The 16564-nt window shown below is 40.6% G+C and overlaps 1 protein-coding gene across 2 annotated transcripts in view; it reads right to left on the bottom strand.

The window, feature by feature from the left end:
- The window catches only part of CCDC126 (coiled-coil domain containing 126), a 41212-nt gene extending 32641 nt beyond the window's left edge, over positions 1–8571 (bottom strand). Inside the window, exons 1-2 of one of the 2 annotated variants that reach the window (XM_045495087.1) lie at positions 8457–8570; positions 7952–8031 (exon numbers count right to left, since the gene is read on the bottom strand). The gene's annotated coding sequence lies outside the window, so the exon portion shown is untranslated. Of the gene's footprint in view, positions 1–7951; positions 8032–8456 lie in introns of both variants that reach the window. The other variant, XM_045495088.1, reaches the window with a different exon arrangement.
- Positions 8572–16564: the final 7993 nt, after the last annotated feature.

Below are 16564 nucleotides of genomic sequence, written 5' to 3'. Positions count from 1 at the left end.
TTTTATCTCCCTAGACCCTGATGTCCTCATTTATGTAATGGGGACAACAGTAATTACCTAATATTAATAAAGATAAATGGCACCCCATACTACTCAATATACACTAACATTTATTAGAGTCAGGCACTACTGCAGCAATGCCACTAATTCTTGATAATCTGAGGAATGTGAGTTAATACAGGAGATGTTTTACTAAACCCAAATAAAACTCCTCTGATTAGCTCTCATGGCCCTCCATAATCCAGTCCCCAAAGGCAAATTTATTTCCCATTAGATATTTCCCCCAATCAAGCCACTATTCTCACTGTCTCATACAACAATAATACCTTACATTTATATGTATTTTTATTTATGAAACATGCTTCCTTATATCCTCTCATTCAGTAAGTTAGCAGCTATCAGAGAGGCTGCAGGCTTGAACAAGTTTCCACTCAGAATTTGTGGACACCATGAAATACTTCATTGATACTAGTCCCTGAAGAACTATCCAGTCCTAAAAGATGGCATAATGGCATACTGTTGGTGGCAAGAGTTCATCTTCTAAATAGCCTAAAATGAGACTAGAGTATCTGTTTAAATGCTTAGCCAGAAGGATTTCAAATCCTCATCACCTTATTGTAGTCCATGCTGATCTTTTTTCTTTTTTTAAGTAGGCTCCACAGCCAGTGTGGAGCCCAACGCAAGGCTTGAACTCAGAACCCTAAGACCTGAACTGAGATCAAAAGTCAGTCACTTAACTGAGCAACCCAGGTGGCCCTAAGCTGATCTTCTTCTAACTCTCACAGCATATTACTTTATATCAGCTGATTTTACACATCACATCTTCTCGTCCAGTCATGAGCCTTGTCCCATCAATCCCAGGTTCCTAAGGACAAGAGTAACAGGTCCTCCACTGCTGCCACAACTCCCAGAGTCCAAGGAACAATCAGTAGAACTACTCTATAATTTACTTTAAGCCCATCCCTGAGCCCAACCCCACCTTCTCCCAAGCAGCAATGTGACCTCCCTGCAGTGTTTTTGGTGGGTATAGGGGCAGAAAAGATGGAAGTTTTGAGATAAAATTGAAGTATCTTCAATTATCCATTTGGGCGCTGGAAGGACTTGAGAAGAAATCTAACCTAATCCCCTGATATTTCACGTGAAATAAAACCCAGGGATGTGAAGTATCTTACCTAAAATGAGACAATTAGTGGCAGAAACTGTATTGGTCTATAACACAGGTCCTGACTTACTATTTAGGTTTTCTCTATACCACACCACTTTCTTTACCTCCACTAGGAAGGCTAGGTTTGTAAATACCGAATGAATTGTAACATTAAATGAAAGCCTGTTCTCTGTTCTCATGGTATTTAGGGCAATGATCCTAAAATTCTGAAATTTTACTTAAATCTGAAATAACTACTCATTAAATTATCAAGTAGGCACATTAAAGTTTCAAATACACCTCATTCCCATAACTCAAAGTATTACAAAGTTGCTACAAGACGAATTTAGGAGGGGCACCTGGGTGGCTCAGTTGGTTAAACCTAACTCTTGATTCTGGCTCAGGTCATGATCTCATGGTTTGTGAGATGGAGCCCCGCAACAGTTAGTCTCTTTCATCTCTGTCCCTCCCCCAACTAATGCCATGTGTGCTGTCTCTCAAAATAAATACATAAACATTAAAAAAAAAAAAAAAGGATTTAAGAAGTCTTAAAGCTTAGGTTTTTTTACATAAGCAAACAACAATGGAAAAATATACGAAATAAAGCACAGATAAATATAAGGTCTTCTGGATGGAGACACCTTCACAATGACCAGCCAAGCACTGATAGGAAAAAACATTTTTCCAGAAAAAAGAATTTGGGGGAGAGGAAGGCTGCATAAAGGTGTAGGCTCAAACACAACTTTTGCTATATGAAGTTTCATTTAAAGCATGAAAGAACTGGGGTACCTGGGTAGCTCATCAGCTAGGCATCTGACTTCGGCTCAGGTCATGATCTCACGGCTCGGCTTGTGAATTTGAGCCCCTGTCGGGCTGGGCTCTGCACTGACATCTCAGAGCCTAGAGTCAGCTTAGGATTCTGTGTCTCCCTCTCTCTCTCTCTCTGCCCCTTCCCCGCTCACACTCTGTCTCTCCTTCAAAAATAAATAAACATTTAAAAAAATGTTTTTAATAAAATAAAGCATGAAAGAACTTGCTTGGTTTATTCATTCATTTGCTCACTTATTTATTCACATTTATTGAAGTACCTACTATGTGCCAGAAACTGGAGATGTGAAAGGTGAAACAAGACGGGATTCTTTTTCTTCTGGAGATTACGTTTTAGTTGGAGTGAGACAATAAACAAACACAGAAACAAGTTAAATTCAGCTTGTCACAAACTGCTATGGAGAAAACAAACAGGGTGATGTGAGGATATATGAGGAGTCTATGTGAAGTATCAGGTCAAGAAAGCCCCATTAAGGAGGTCTCATCTGAGACAGAAGAGGAAGTAGAGTCTGGTTCCAATTTCCTTCCAACGAAAACCTTTAGAATTCTTTTCTGACCAGAATCTTGGGAGCAGGCAGTAAATTCCTTAATCTTAGTCTCCTCAGTACAAACAAATGAGAATGGGAGGGATCCTAGTCCCCAGCATGGAATGGTTTGGTTTGGAGAAATCGTCCAAAGTGAACAGAAGGAAACCCACAAGCAAAGAAAGTTCAGTGTTCTCCTTTCTTATAAGAATGGCAGTTCCACTGTTTGGTAATATACAGTAATAGTAATAATCTGATATGGCGATCTTTGCACAAAAAAATATATCCCCATTGGCATTTTCTAATATATGAAGGGGGCAATGTGGTAAGATGGGGTACGGAATACAGTCTAGGTAGCAATCTACCAGTGTATTAAGTTACAATTGTTATTAAGCATTTTAAATACAAATTTTCAAACTCTAAAATATTCCTTGTTAAAGGGCATAAAGGTAGAAAAAGAAAAACATAGGGAAACTTTTTTCTTAGTTTTCACATTTATTACAGGCCTTGATGTCTCTACTCCAATGTACAAGATCTTTGGAGATTTGGAGATCTGTAAGTCTCCAAAGATCTGTTCAAAGTTCTATTATTCCATTTACCAAATAACAAACATGCAAACAAGTAGATATTTAAGCAATTTTTTAGTGGTTTCTCCCTAGCCAGGGACCTAAAGACAAATATATTAGTCCAAATTATTACTATGGTAAAGACAGAGGATCAATGAGTATTTAAACTATAACACTCTCATTTTAAGGAAAAGGAAAGTGAAGCACAAACAGGACTGATGATTACCCAATGGCAAACAAATGGGGGGAAATTAGACAAACTCTCAACCCAGGACCCCCGTGTTTTTCAAAAGCAAGGAACAAAACTCAACAGTTTGCAAATGGCACTTCAAAAAAAAAAAAAAAAAAAGATAAAATAGAAGCCATCAAAGTAGACTGTATCCACTGCAGATTTTTGTTTTACATCAGTTTTCTTTCAGTTATATACCTATTTTTTTTTCATACACAGACACACGCATGCACACACACACAGTTTATGGAGTCTTGACATAAAAAAGATCTCTTGCTATGGGCTGCAGTCAAAAATTTTCAAAACACTTTATTTCACACTACCTGTCTTAAATACTTCTATTTCTTATATAAACACTGCAATAGCAACATTAAAAACCATTAATGGATGGTAATCCTACCTAAAAAAAAATCTGCCCTTCAGGGGCGCCTGGGTGGCGCAGTCGGTTAAGGGTCCGACTTCAGCCAGGTCACGATCTCGCGGTCCGTGAGTTCGAGCCCCGCGTCAGGCTCTGGGCTGATGGCTCAGAGCCTGGAGCCTGTTTCCGATTCTGTGTCTCCCTCTCTCTCTGACCCTCCCCCGTTCATGCTCTGTCTCTCTCTGTCCCAAAAATAAATAAACGTTGAAAAAAAAAATTAAAAAAAAAAAAAAATCTGCCCTTCAAATACGGTTTTTGCATTTACTCAGTGCTCTTGCTTTTTGCACTCTTTATGACTAGAGCTCAAGTAACCATCAACAGCAATAGTAGCAACTAGCAAGCAGAGAAGCTCTCACTCAGCTAAAGGTGCTATGAGAGGAAAAGAGAGGATAAAATAGGCAGAGAGAGAAAAAATAGGACCTGAAGTCCCTGGGTGGGGAAAAACACATATTTTGGAACAATGCTGGGAGTGTCTGACCAGAGCAAGCCACCCCCCCAACCCGCTTAACATCTCTCTTAAGAATGTAACAGACACCACCTACTCCCCCTCAGGTTTCCCTCAAGAATTTGACAAAAGACCTGGCTGAAAATAAGTAGACCATAAAACCTACGACCCACAAGGAAAGATTTGGCCACAGACCACCCCTCATACAATGGAAACAAGGCAATCAGGAATGGACAACCCAGCACCTAGAATTGTTCAGCCAATAAGGGTAGAGCTTGAGAGGATAAAGCGGGAAGAGCGTGGGGAGCGGCGACCAGAACCTTATAAAACAAGGACCCTTGCCTATTGTCGGTGGACATTCACTTCATTTTTTTTTTTTTAATATATGAAATTTATTGTCAAATTGGTTTCCATACAACACCCAGTGCTCATCCCAAAAGGTGCCCTCCTCAATACCCATCACCCACCCTCTCCTCCCTCCCACCCCCCATCAACCCTCAGTTTGTTCTCAGTTTTTAACAGTCTCTTATGCTTTGGCTCTCTCGGTGGGCATTCACTTCAAATGCCCCTCTCTGTAAGAGAGCTTTCCTACTACTCTTACTTTCTAATTTTATACTCTAATAAACTTTTGCCCGCTGCTCATTTTGTGTCCACCTCTTCTTTCTTCAAAGTGGTGAGACAATGAACCCCGGGTAGTTAGGTAAAAAATCCTGCGACGGTGCCACAAGAATCAGTGCCTATTAGTCTCCTAAGGAATTTACAGTTAGGGAAGCACATATTCTTTACAAAAAGACATGGTGTGTTTACCAGAACTCAGAGGTTCAGACAATTCCCTCCAAAAAAAACTCAGAAATAAGTCCTCCATAGACTTGACCTCAGAATATAACTTTAGGGGGAAAGGCCCATTCTTAAAATATTTTTTCTACATAATATTGCCAGAGGCTAATATCTAGGGAAAAACATTAACATAGGACACAGCCATCCACTACTAATTAGGTCTAAAATTTAAAATGAGAACTGCCTTGGGGCACCTGGCTGGCTCAGAGGAGCATGCAACTTTTGATCTTGGGATCTTGAGTTTGAGCCCCACATTGGGTGTAGAGATTAGTTTAAAAAAATAAATTATTTTTAAAAATAATAAAATAAAATAAAATAAAATGTGGACTGCCTTGAGAGAAGCTACACTAAAATTCCAGGTGAGATATAGAAACATATCTCAAGATATGATTGTTTTTAGATGGCATATTTGGGAGAAAAGAGAGAAGACAATAGCTCTGAAGAGTACAAAGATAAAAGAAAATGGGTAAAGTAATTCAAGGTTAAGAAGAGCAAACGTGGGGCGCCTGGGTGGCGCAGTGGGTTGAGCGTCCGACTTCAGCCAGGTCACGATCTCGCGGTCTGGGAGTTCGAGCTCCGCGTCAGGCTCTGGGCTGATGGCTCAGAGCCTGGAGCCTGTTTCCGATTCTGTGTCTCCCTCTCTCTCTGCCCCTCCCCCGTTCATGCTCTGTCTCTCTCTGTCCCAAAAATAAATAAACGTTGAAAAAAAAAAATTTTTTTTTAAATAAATAAAAAAATAAAAAAAAGAAGAGCAAACGTTAGGGCAAAAGGGAAACTACTCAATCACTATGCCACAGCAAAAGTTTAATCTAAAATATATTAGGCAGTGCCATATATTTCAGTCACCTGCCCACAGCCTCAGCAAATCATGCTTTGTGCCACATGAGCCCACATCCCCTTCCACAGCTAACTAGACTACCACTGGGCACCTTTGCTTGAGGTTTTGGGGAAAAAAGAACCCCTAGGAAAACAAGGATGTTGGGAATAGAAGCAAAAAGGGAAAGAATTCACAAAAAGAAACAATGATGTTGGATCAGAATTGACAAACTAGAGTTAAAAAGAAATAGGCATAATAAGTAAACAGGCAATGAGTAAAATAAAAGATACACAGTAGAGTGGAAGAGAACTAAGCATGTCAAAAGTGTAAACAACACATGGGCAGTTCATGAAAGAATGAACTCGTCAATAGAGATTCTTATTTGTGGCAGCTTTCTAGTTCCTACATGTGTATTCCTCAAGCTGGGGCAGGGAGGTGGGGGGAAGGCAGGGAGTGGACCCTAAGACACAAATATACGACTAAAAGAGCTTATACTAATTTGTTCCATGCTAAAAAGAACATCTAGAAATCTTTTTCATTTAAAGTCTGGAATCAGAACAATTCACTATGTTGGGCATGAGGAAAATGAGGAACACAAAGGAATATAAGGTTATACAGATCGTGACAGAGCTAGGACAAAAAATAAGGTCTCCTATTTCCTTAGTCCATTACTCTCTGTCCTACACTGCACTAACACCAACATAAACACTTTTTTTTTTCAAAATGAGTATTTTTGCCACATATTTTTAAATGACTCAGAAATCTTTATATACATATGTCCTGTCCCACAGTTTAAGTCCTTTTACTTACTCTCTAGCTCTCTGTTATCCTTATGAAGTACATTCATTAGATTTCTCCTTCTTGAATTTTTTAAAATGCATCAGTCGCTAAAGACATGACACAGAAAATTTATCAGGCCCTACTAGCTTTTCTCTCGCTATAACTGTACATTCAAAAACAGCATTCCTCGAGGCATATTACTTCACATATCACACAAAAGTGTTTGAACCCAAACTAGTACAGAACATTTTCTTTTCTTTTTTTAATGTTTATTCATTTATTTTTGAATCAGAGTGAGCAAACAGGGAAGGGGCAGAAAGCGAGAGGGAAAGACAGAATCCCACGCAGGCTCTGCGCTCGAACTCACAAACTACAGGATCATGACCTGAGCTGAAATTCAGAGTTGGCCTCTTAACCCACTGTACCATCCAGATGCCCCAAAATAGACATTTTCGATGAAAAAAAAAAAAAATCAACTAAGGACCATAAACATTTCCTTAAAGAAAAACTCATCGCCAATATTAGTAAGTAGCAGGAGAGAACAGTGCAAGAACCAAATCTATAGAGGGACTAATGTGAAACGTTTCAAATCCCTCCTTATGAATTTTACTGCACTCATTCAAGATGTTCTGCGAAGGAAACTGCCACTTGCAAACAAAATTCCCTAAGGGGGAAAATTACTAACCAGTGGGAAAGTGTAGAGAGAGAGGTGGAAAAAAGTTGACGTAGGGTAAAGGTGGTGAAGCCCCACGTCAGGACTGCAGAACACCTAGATGCTTACCCTGCTGAAACAAACGCTTAAGCTCCTCTAAAGAGTCTCCCAAAGGACACAGCTGGGGGGCGGGGGGGGGGGGGGGGGCGGGGATGGTGAATAAGTCCTTGTATCTCCAGAGCTGATCCACAGAAAAGCAGAGTCATCAATTTCCTAAGAACATTCTCAGCCATCTTAAAACAGTGGAAATGAACAAGACAGCGTATTTTAAAGAATACCTTGCTTAGGTTTAAGGTGAACAAAGTATAAAGTGAAGAACACACAATCTAGGGTACAAATGATTAAACAAAGAAAAGCACAAAACTCATAAATCCAGAGGCCACTTCAGTGTAACTAATGCAAGTATCATATTCAAAGGGCTTTTTCGTCATATGAATTAATGGCGTTGTAAGCATTATTATTTTTTTATTCCAACAACTTAAAGGTGTGTTTTGTTATCTCCATTTGACTGCCGAGAAACCTTTAATTAACCAAGGTCACAAAGCCAGGCAGTGACTCGATCAGGATGGAAATCCGGGTTGTCTGAGCCACTATTAGAACCGCTTTCGAGTACAAGTCACAGTCAACACGGCAGTTTAAGTTCATCCTTACCAGTCACCCAGCTGCTGAGTTTGAAGAGGGGGTAAAAAAGGGGCATTTGACTTTCTCCCTCAAAGTAGAACACAGCTGAGCTGTCAAAAGCAGAAAAAGAAGTAAGTGCGGCTGCCCCGCGGACGCTCCATCCCTGCACCAGGTCCATCGCTCCCCCGCGCCAGTGGCCACGGGACCGAGCCCGCCCCGCTCAGATCAAGCAGCCTGAGCCCCGCTCGGTTCTGCGCCCGGGGCCGACGGGGCCACAGCTGTCAGACCCGGAGGGACAGGGACAAAGAGCCTCCACAGCCGCGGGCTACCGGCCGATCCCGAGCCTGGTCTCTGCGGACACCTGGGGCAGCGGCCCGGGTGGGGCGGGGGGTGGGGGGGCTGGGGGGGTAAGGACGGGACAAGGCGAAGGAGGAGCGGCCGCCAGGCCTGAAGGGAATACCGTAAAGGCGCGCGCCGGGCGAACGGAGACGTCTCCACACACCCCCCACCTTCTCTCTCGCCCCTTCCCCATTACCTTGCCAGTGGGCTTCTTGTCAGTGTCGCCGGCCGCCAACAGGCTCCCGAGCCGGGGCGGCGCAGCGAAAGTCGATTAGCAGGCGTCAGCTGCGTCCCGTGCTCACGAAGCAGCCTAGAGGTCGGGATGGAGAAAGGCCGAGATTGAGAATCAGGGACAAGGTGGTTCCCAGCTTGTGGAGATTCTACTCTTCTCGTCCCTCGCAGTCCGCTTCCGCTCCGCCTCCCGGCCCGTCCTGGCCCTTCCCCCACTTCGGAGACCAGCCGATTGCGGCGCGCTGTATTATGGGGGATGTAGTCCCGGAACGCGGAAGAGGCGGCACGTGCTTGTAGCCCAACTGCACCTACTCCTGGGGCAGGACGACGCCGTTGCGCGGCAACCAGAGGAAGCGGCCGGCTTCTTCTCCAGGATTGGAAGATGAGCTTACGAGAGGCAGACGCTCTGCCTTAACTCACTGCAGGAGATGAAACGAGAGTGTGGGCGTCTTAACGCCCGACCCTCCCCAGGAGACTAATGATTCCAACGCTGTGAGCTGGAGGCAAAGGGGCTTACTAGTGATTTAAAGGGTGCTGCAGACAAGAATGCCTGTTTTTGCCCCTGAATGTCCTTAGTGGTGTAAGGCAAGAAAAACGAAAAGACTAACCATTAAATAAAAAGAAACAAATTGTTATTATTCACAGATGATGTAATTATTATGTATGTGGTAAATCCAAAAGAATCCACAGATAAATTGTTACAATTAATGAGTTAAACAGATTAATTTAAAAATCATATTTTAAAAAAAATCAATATTTCTATAGGCCAAGGAAAAAGAGAATTTTTTTTTTTTTTTTTTAAGATACTGCTTATAATAGAGCACCTGGGTGGCTCAGTAGTAGATTAAGCATGGGGCTCTTGATTTTGGCTCTGGTCATGATCTCATGGTGGTGAGCTCCAGCCCCACATAGAGCTTCCGTGCTGGGCGTGGAGCCTGCTTAAGAGTCTCTCTTTCCCTCTCCCCCACCTCCCACTCACTCACTCTTTCTCTGTTTTTCTCAAAAAAAAAAAAAAAAAAGATACTACTTGTAATAGTTTCAAATTAAATATCAAGCACCTAGGAATAAATCAAAGAAGTGCAAGATCTATATGAAGAAAACAGTTTTAAAAAACATAGAAGAAGGGGTACTCGGCTCAGTTGGTAGAGTATGCAACTCTTGAGCTCAGCGTTGTGAGTTCCAGCCCCATTTTGGGCTTGGAGTCTACTTAAAAAAAATAATAATAAAATAACATTGAAGAAGACCTAAACAAGAGATAATATGTTCATAGAAATTGCAATGCTGAAAAATGTCAAGGGATGCAATGCAACTCCCAATAGGTATTTGTGTGTGTGTGTGAAACTTTAGCCAATTAAAAATTTTATGAAAGATCAAAGGCAAGCACTCATGAGGAAGAGAAGAAAGTAAAAGAGGAAGAAGAGGAAGACTTGTATTATCAGATATCAAGTTTTATTATAAAGCCATAGTAATTAAGGCAGTGTGATATTGGATCAAGAAGAGACAAATACGCCAATGGAACAGAATAAAGAGCCTGGAAAGTCTCACCCATACATGGGAATTTACATTGTCATGGTGGTGATGCACAGCAATGCCTAAAAAATGGTTTCAATAATTGGTGCTAGGACAAATAGATCCCCATTTGGAAGAAAAACAGTGAAATGATACCCTTCACATCACATACAAAAATCAATTCCAGTTGGGGCACCTGGGTGGCTCAGTCAGTTAAGGGTCTGACTCTTGGTTTCAGCTCAAGTCATGATCTCACAATTTGTGAGTCTGAGCTCCACAACGGGCTCCACACTGACAGTGCAGAGCCTGCTTAGGATTCTCTCTCTTTCTGCCCCTCCCCTGCTTGCGTGCTCTCTCTCTCTCTCTCAAAATAAATAAACTTAAAAAAATCGGGCACCTGGGTGGCTCAGTTGGTTGAGTGTCCAACTCTTGATTCCAGCTCAGGTCATGATCCTAGGGTCATGGGATCGAGCCCCACATCAGGCTTCCCTCTGAGCATGTAGCCAGCTTAGGATTCTTCCTCCCTCCCTCTCTCTCTCTCTCTCTCCCCTTCTCTGCCTTTCTCCCCCACTTGTGCTCTCTTCTCTCTCTCTCTAAAATTAAAAAAAAAAAAAAGTATATGTTGAAAAAAATCAATTCAAAAAAAAAAAAAAATCAATTCCAGGTGGGTAATAGACATACATTTGAATGGCAAAACAACAAAGCTTTTAGAATATAAAATAGAAGCATATATCCATGACCTCAAGAGTAGGGGACACACCTGGGGTGCCTGGCTGACCCAGTCAGTAGAGCATGCAACTCTTGATCTTGGGGTTGTGAGGTTAAGCCCCACATTGGGGCAGAGTTTAGTTTAAAAAAAGGGTGTGGGGGAGCCTGGGTGGCTCAATTGGTTAAGCATCCAACTTCGGCTCAGGTCATGATCTCACAGTGAGTTCGAGCCCCACATTGCTTCTCGGCCTTTTGGCTAAGATCAAGTGTGGAGTTCAAGCCCCACGTCAGGCTCTGTGCTGACAGCTCAGATCCTGGAACCTGCTACAGATTCTGTGTGTGTGTCTCTCTCTCTGCCTCTCCCCTGCTTGTGCTCTGTCTCTCTCTCAAAAGTAAATAAACATTAAAAAATTTTTTTAAAAATAGGAGACAGCTATTTTAAACTAATCAAAAAATACTAACTATAATAGAAAACCTGATCACTTTGACTACATTAATATTTAAGACTCAGTTTCATCAAATGACATCATTAAAGAGTTAAAAAGCAATCCTCAGAGTCTAATAAGAGATTTACAACATTATACTGTACATCTTAAACTTATACAGAGATGAATGTCAATTATATCTCAATAAAACCAAAAAAAAATTTATAACACGTATGACCAAGAAAAGTCTTATATCCGGAATATATAAAGAACTACAATCATAAGAAAAAGATTTGAACAGGCAAATCACTAAGAAATCCAAATAATCAGTAAACGTGAAAAAATATCAACTTCATATGAAAACAGGGCAATTGAAACCACAGTAAGAGAATACTACACCACCCACAAGAATGGCTAAAATTGAAAAAGACTGAAGGGACACATGGGTGGGTGGCTCAGTCAGTTGCGCATCTGACTCTTGATTTCGGTTCAAGTCATGATCTGAGGGTCATGGGATCAAGCCCCAAGTCAGGCTCTATGCTGAACATGGTACTGCTTGAGATTCTCTCTCTCTCTCTCTCTCTCTCTCTCTCTCTCTCTCTCTCTCTCTCTCTTTCCCTTTGCCTCTCTCCCCCGCTCACACTCTCTCCCTACCTCTCTAAAATAAAAAAAAATAAAAAATAAAAAAGACTGAAAATGACAACTGCTGACTAGGAGTGGAGGAATGGGAATTTTCACTTCACTCTAGGGAGAGTAAATTAATAGACCAGTGTGGAAAAAGCATTTGGCCTTATCTACTAAAGTTGAACACAGGCCCATACATGAGCCAGCATGTCACTTCCAGGTATAAACTCTTAGAAAGGCACTCTCATGGGCACCAGGATGCATGCCAAAGAATGTTAATAGCAGTACTATTGGTATAGCTAAAAATGATAAACAGTCCAATGTCCTCTATCAGTAACATTATAGATAAATTGTGGTATCATTGTATAATGGAATGTAATATGACACAAAAATGAACCAACTATATGCAATGATATATATGAATCTTAAAAAATACAATGCTAAAAAGAAACCACTCACAAAAGAATATATACTGGGGCGCCTGGGTGGCGCAGTCGGTTAAGCGTCCGACTTCAGCCAGGTCACGATCTCGCGGTCTGTGAGTTCGAGCCCCGCGTCGGGCTCTGGGCTGATGGCTCAGAGCCTGGAGCCTGTTTCCGATTCTGTGTCTCCCTCTCTCTGACCCTCCCCCGTTCATGCTCTGTCTCTCTCTGTCCCAAAAAAATAAATAAACGTTGAAAAAAAAATTTTTTTTTTAAAAATAAAAAAAAAAAGAATATATACTGTATCACTCCATTTTTATAAAGTTAAAAAATATGAATAAATAATGCATACTTAGGTGTTAAAACTGTAGAGAAGAGTAAGGAAATAGTTAAGTTAATGACTGTCTCTAAGACAAAAGGAACTTTATGGAGAAGAGTTGAGACTGGGAAGAAACAATAGGTTCGAATTCTACAAATCTTCTGTTTCTTGATGTAGATAGTGGTTACACTGTTGTGGGCTTTATGATAATTAGACTACATATTTCTTTTTATTATTTATGCATTTTTCCACATATGTGGTACATTTACCTATTTAAAAATAAAAGAGCGTAAATCTGGAGTCAGATTACATTCTTTCGATTCTAGGCCCTACAGCCTAATGACCCTAGGCAAGCTTCATAATTTCTCTAAGTTTCAGTTTCTCCATCTGCAAAATGGCAGTAGTAAGGGTACATCATGAGGCATTATGAGATTAAAATGAGAAAATGGGTTAATGTGTGTAAAGCAGATTGCATAGTGCTTGGCATATGGCAAGACCTCTGGAAATATTGTTATCGTGATCACGTTAAAGTATTGAAGACACTGAGACCAGTAAAATCATGAGATGGTCCCTTGTGGCAGGGGGTAGGGAGGAGAAGATAAATATACGAGCAGCCACAGTGGAATATATCTGCTATACGGACAGTTTTCTCTATATATCACTGCTGTCTAAATGGGAAAAGTGTGCGTGGTAGCCTGGCATAAAGGAAAAGAGAATACAGATCATGTGCACAAAACATGGGATAATCTAGGTAGCGATTACCTCAGCTGTCCCATACAGTAGCCACTAGACATATGTGGCTTTTTAGAACTTGCCATGTGGCTAGTCTGAATTGAGATGAACTGTTAAGTATAATCTACACACCAAATTTTGAAGATTTAATACAAAAGAATGTAAAATATCTCTAATAGTTATAAAATACTGATTATATGTTAGCATGATAATATTTTGGATATATTCAGTTAAATAAAATATATTATTCAAACTAATTCACTCGCTACATTTTACTTTTCAAATAAGACTACAGGGTGCCTGGGTGGCTCAGTCGTTAAGCATCTGACTTTGACTAAGGTCATGATCTCACATTTGGTGAGTTGAAGTCTCACATTCAGTGAGCAGGAGCCCCGCTTTCGGTGAGCTCAAGCCCTGTTTTGGGTGAGCATGAACCCTGCTTCAGGTAAAAACACGATGATCCCCGGATGAGCCCTGCTTTTCTCTCTCTCTCTCCCTCCCTCCCTCTCTCTCTGCCCCTCGCTCACTTATGCCCTCTCTCTCTCTCTCTCTAAAAAATAAAATAAAATTGCATTTGTGGTTTGCAGTATACTTCTATTGGACAGTATTGCTAAGGAGATATATGGGGAAGAGAAAAAAAAAAAAAAAGGTAGTACAGAGCAAGAACTTAGAGGGCCTCAAATGCCAAACTAAGGAACTTTTACTTACTTTGAAAAGTTCTAAGATGAAGAGATGGTTATGAATTTGTCTATGAGACTCTATCTTGTCATGTAGTATTTATGTATGTTAAACCAATCTCCTATATTAGATTGATAATAATAAATAAGAACAGATAGATTATTATCCACTGTTAGCAGACACTGGTAGAAGGCACTCAGTAAATATATGGTGAATGAATGAATCCTCCTGCTGACCTCATATGCAAAATCTCTGGACATAATTTATATTTAATAAATGCTGTTTGACAGAGATTTCCTTGGCCAAGATTCATTCAATGCTGTTTTCAAGATTTCTTACCACCTCTATTCTATCCCACATCTTGGTGGACAAAGAGAAAATTAATTTGGAAGATTTGAGGGATTATAATAATGATCATTATCTTTTCTAGCACCTTACAACTTAGAAACAATTTTCTTAGATGGAATGAGATGTATTGCCAAACTCCTCACATTCATTTATCAAAGCAAGAAGTGGAATCCAAAGAATGTAATCAGCTTCTCAAATAAATTTAATCAGAATTGAAGTCTCAGATAGGAAAGTGCCATGTTAGCAATATAAGAGTGAAAAGGTAGTCTATTCCTAAAAGACAAGACTAGTAATATTATGCTAATAAGAAAAATAGCCTTTCCAGGGGCTAATCACGTTGTCTCTCAAGAAAAGAGAAACTGAACTGGGAGAAAGAATTGGAATTGGAGGACCTTTTTCTACTCTTATTAATGAGACAGCAGGACACAGCTCAGACCTGACGTATTGCTCAGATTTGCCGAGGCCATACAAAGAATTCTGGACTAAACCTGTAGGGAGATGCGGCTCTTTCCTGAGAGTTTGAAAAGGGGAGAACAGGAGGAAGGAGAGACAGATGAGAAATGAAGGGAACCTCCCTGAAAGACATAACCATTGTTGGTAAGGACTAAAGAGCACGTTCAAGTTAATGGAATCTTTGTTCTTCCTCCATCATGATGTTTCTGTGATTTGCCTGACCCTTCATGGACAGTTCTATTTTCCAATATAGTATATCAAAGTGTTTATTTCATCTGAGGAAGCTTCACATGCTAGGGGAGGGATCACCCTGGAATGCCTTTCTTCTTTGGGGTTTGAGGATGTGAGAGGAGCCTGGCAACCACAGGAAAAGCTTCTAATCAAAAGTATAAGAAGATGGCCAACAGACACATGAAAAGATGCTCAACACCACTCATCATCAGGGAAATGCAAATCAAAACCACAATGAGATATCACCTTATACCTGTCAGATGGCTAAAATCAAAAACACAAGAAACAACAAGAGTTGACAAAGACATGGAGAAAAAGGAACACTCCTGCACAGTTGGTGGGAATGCAAATGGGTGCAGCCACTGTGGAAAACATTATGGAGTCTCCTCAAAAACTTAAAAATAGAACTATCCTATGATCTAGTAATCCTACTACTAGGTATTTACTAAAGAGGTTTTTTTTTAATGAAACGCTAATTTGAAAGGATATATGCACCCACCCACCCCTATGTTTATTGCCACATTATTTACAACAGCCAAATTAGGGAAGCAGCCTAAGCATTCACTGATGGATGAATGAAGAAAATGTAGTATACACACACACACACACACACACACACACACACACACACACACAGAGGAATATTATTCAACCATAAAAAAGAATGAAATCTTGCCATTTGCAATAGCATGAATGGAGCTAGAGAGTATAACGCTTAAGCAAAATAAGTCACTCAAAGAAAGACAAATACCATATGTTTTCACTCATATGTGGAATTTAAGAAACAAAACAAATCAACAAAGGAAAGAGAGAGAGAGAGAGAGACAAACCAAGAAACAGACTCTTCACTATAGAGAATAAACTGATGGTTACCAGAAGGGAGGTTGGGGGGGGAGGGGAATGAGTGAAATAGGTGATGGAGATTAAAGAGTGCACTTGTTTTTTTGTTTGTTTGTTTTTGTTTTTGTTTTATTTATTAAATGCCTGCAGGCTGCAGGCTCCAAGCTGTCAGCACAGAGACCTACGTGGGCCGAAACTCACAAACCGTGAGATCATGACCTAAGCCGAAGTCAGATGCCCAAATGATCAGGCCACCAAGGCGCCCCAAGAGTGCACTTGTCATGATGAGAACTGAGTAATGTATAGAATTGTTGAATCTCTATACTGTACACCTGAAATTAATATAAAACTTTATGTTAGCTAACTGCAGTTAAAACTTAATAAAATTAACAAAAAAAAAAGTGTAAACAAGAGTTTGGGCTGAGATACATATGCCCCTTATACTAGGAATTCATCATATCTCACACAATTGAAATGTAGCCTACTTTACAGAAAACAGATCTTATTCATTTAACTCCCAGATATAAATTGCAAAAAAAGTCAGAGATGCTGCATTCCAAAGCAACAGAATATACTTTCTTCTCCAGTGCCCATGGAACATTCTCCAAGATAGATCACATACTGGGTCAAGCAATAAGTATAAAAGAATTAAGACCATACCATGCACACAGACCACAATGCTATGAAACTTGAAATCAACCACAGGAAAAAGTCTGGAAAACCTCAATGTAAAGAACACCCTACTAAAGAATGAATGGGTCAGGGGTGCCTGGGTGGCGCAGTC

Source organism: Leopardus geoffroyi, chromosome A2, assembly GCF_018350155.1.
Source record: "Leopardus geoffroyi isolate Oge1 chromosome A2, O.geoffroyi_Oge1_pat1.0, whole genome shotgun sequence".
Lineage (NCBI taxonomy): Eukaryota > Metazoa > Chordata > Mammalia > Carnivora > Felidae > Leopardus > Leopardus geoffroyi.
The sequence above is the reverse complement of the archived record's forward strand: the minus strand, read 5'-3'. Positions and strand labels throughout refer to the sequence as shown.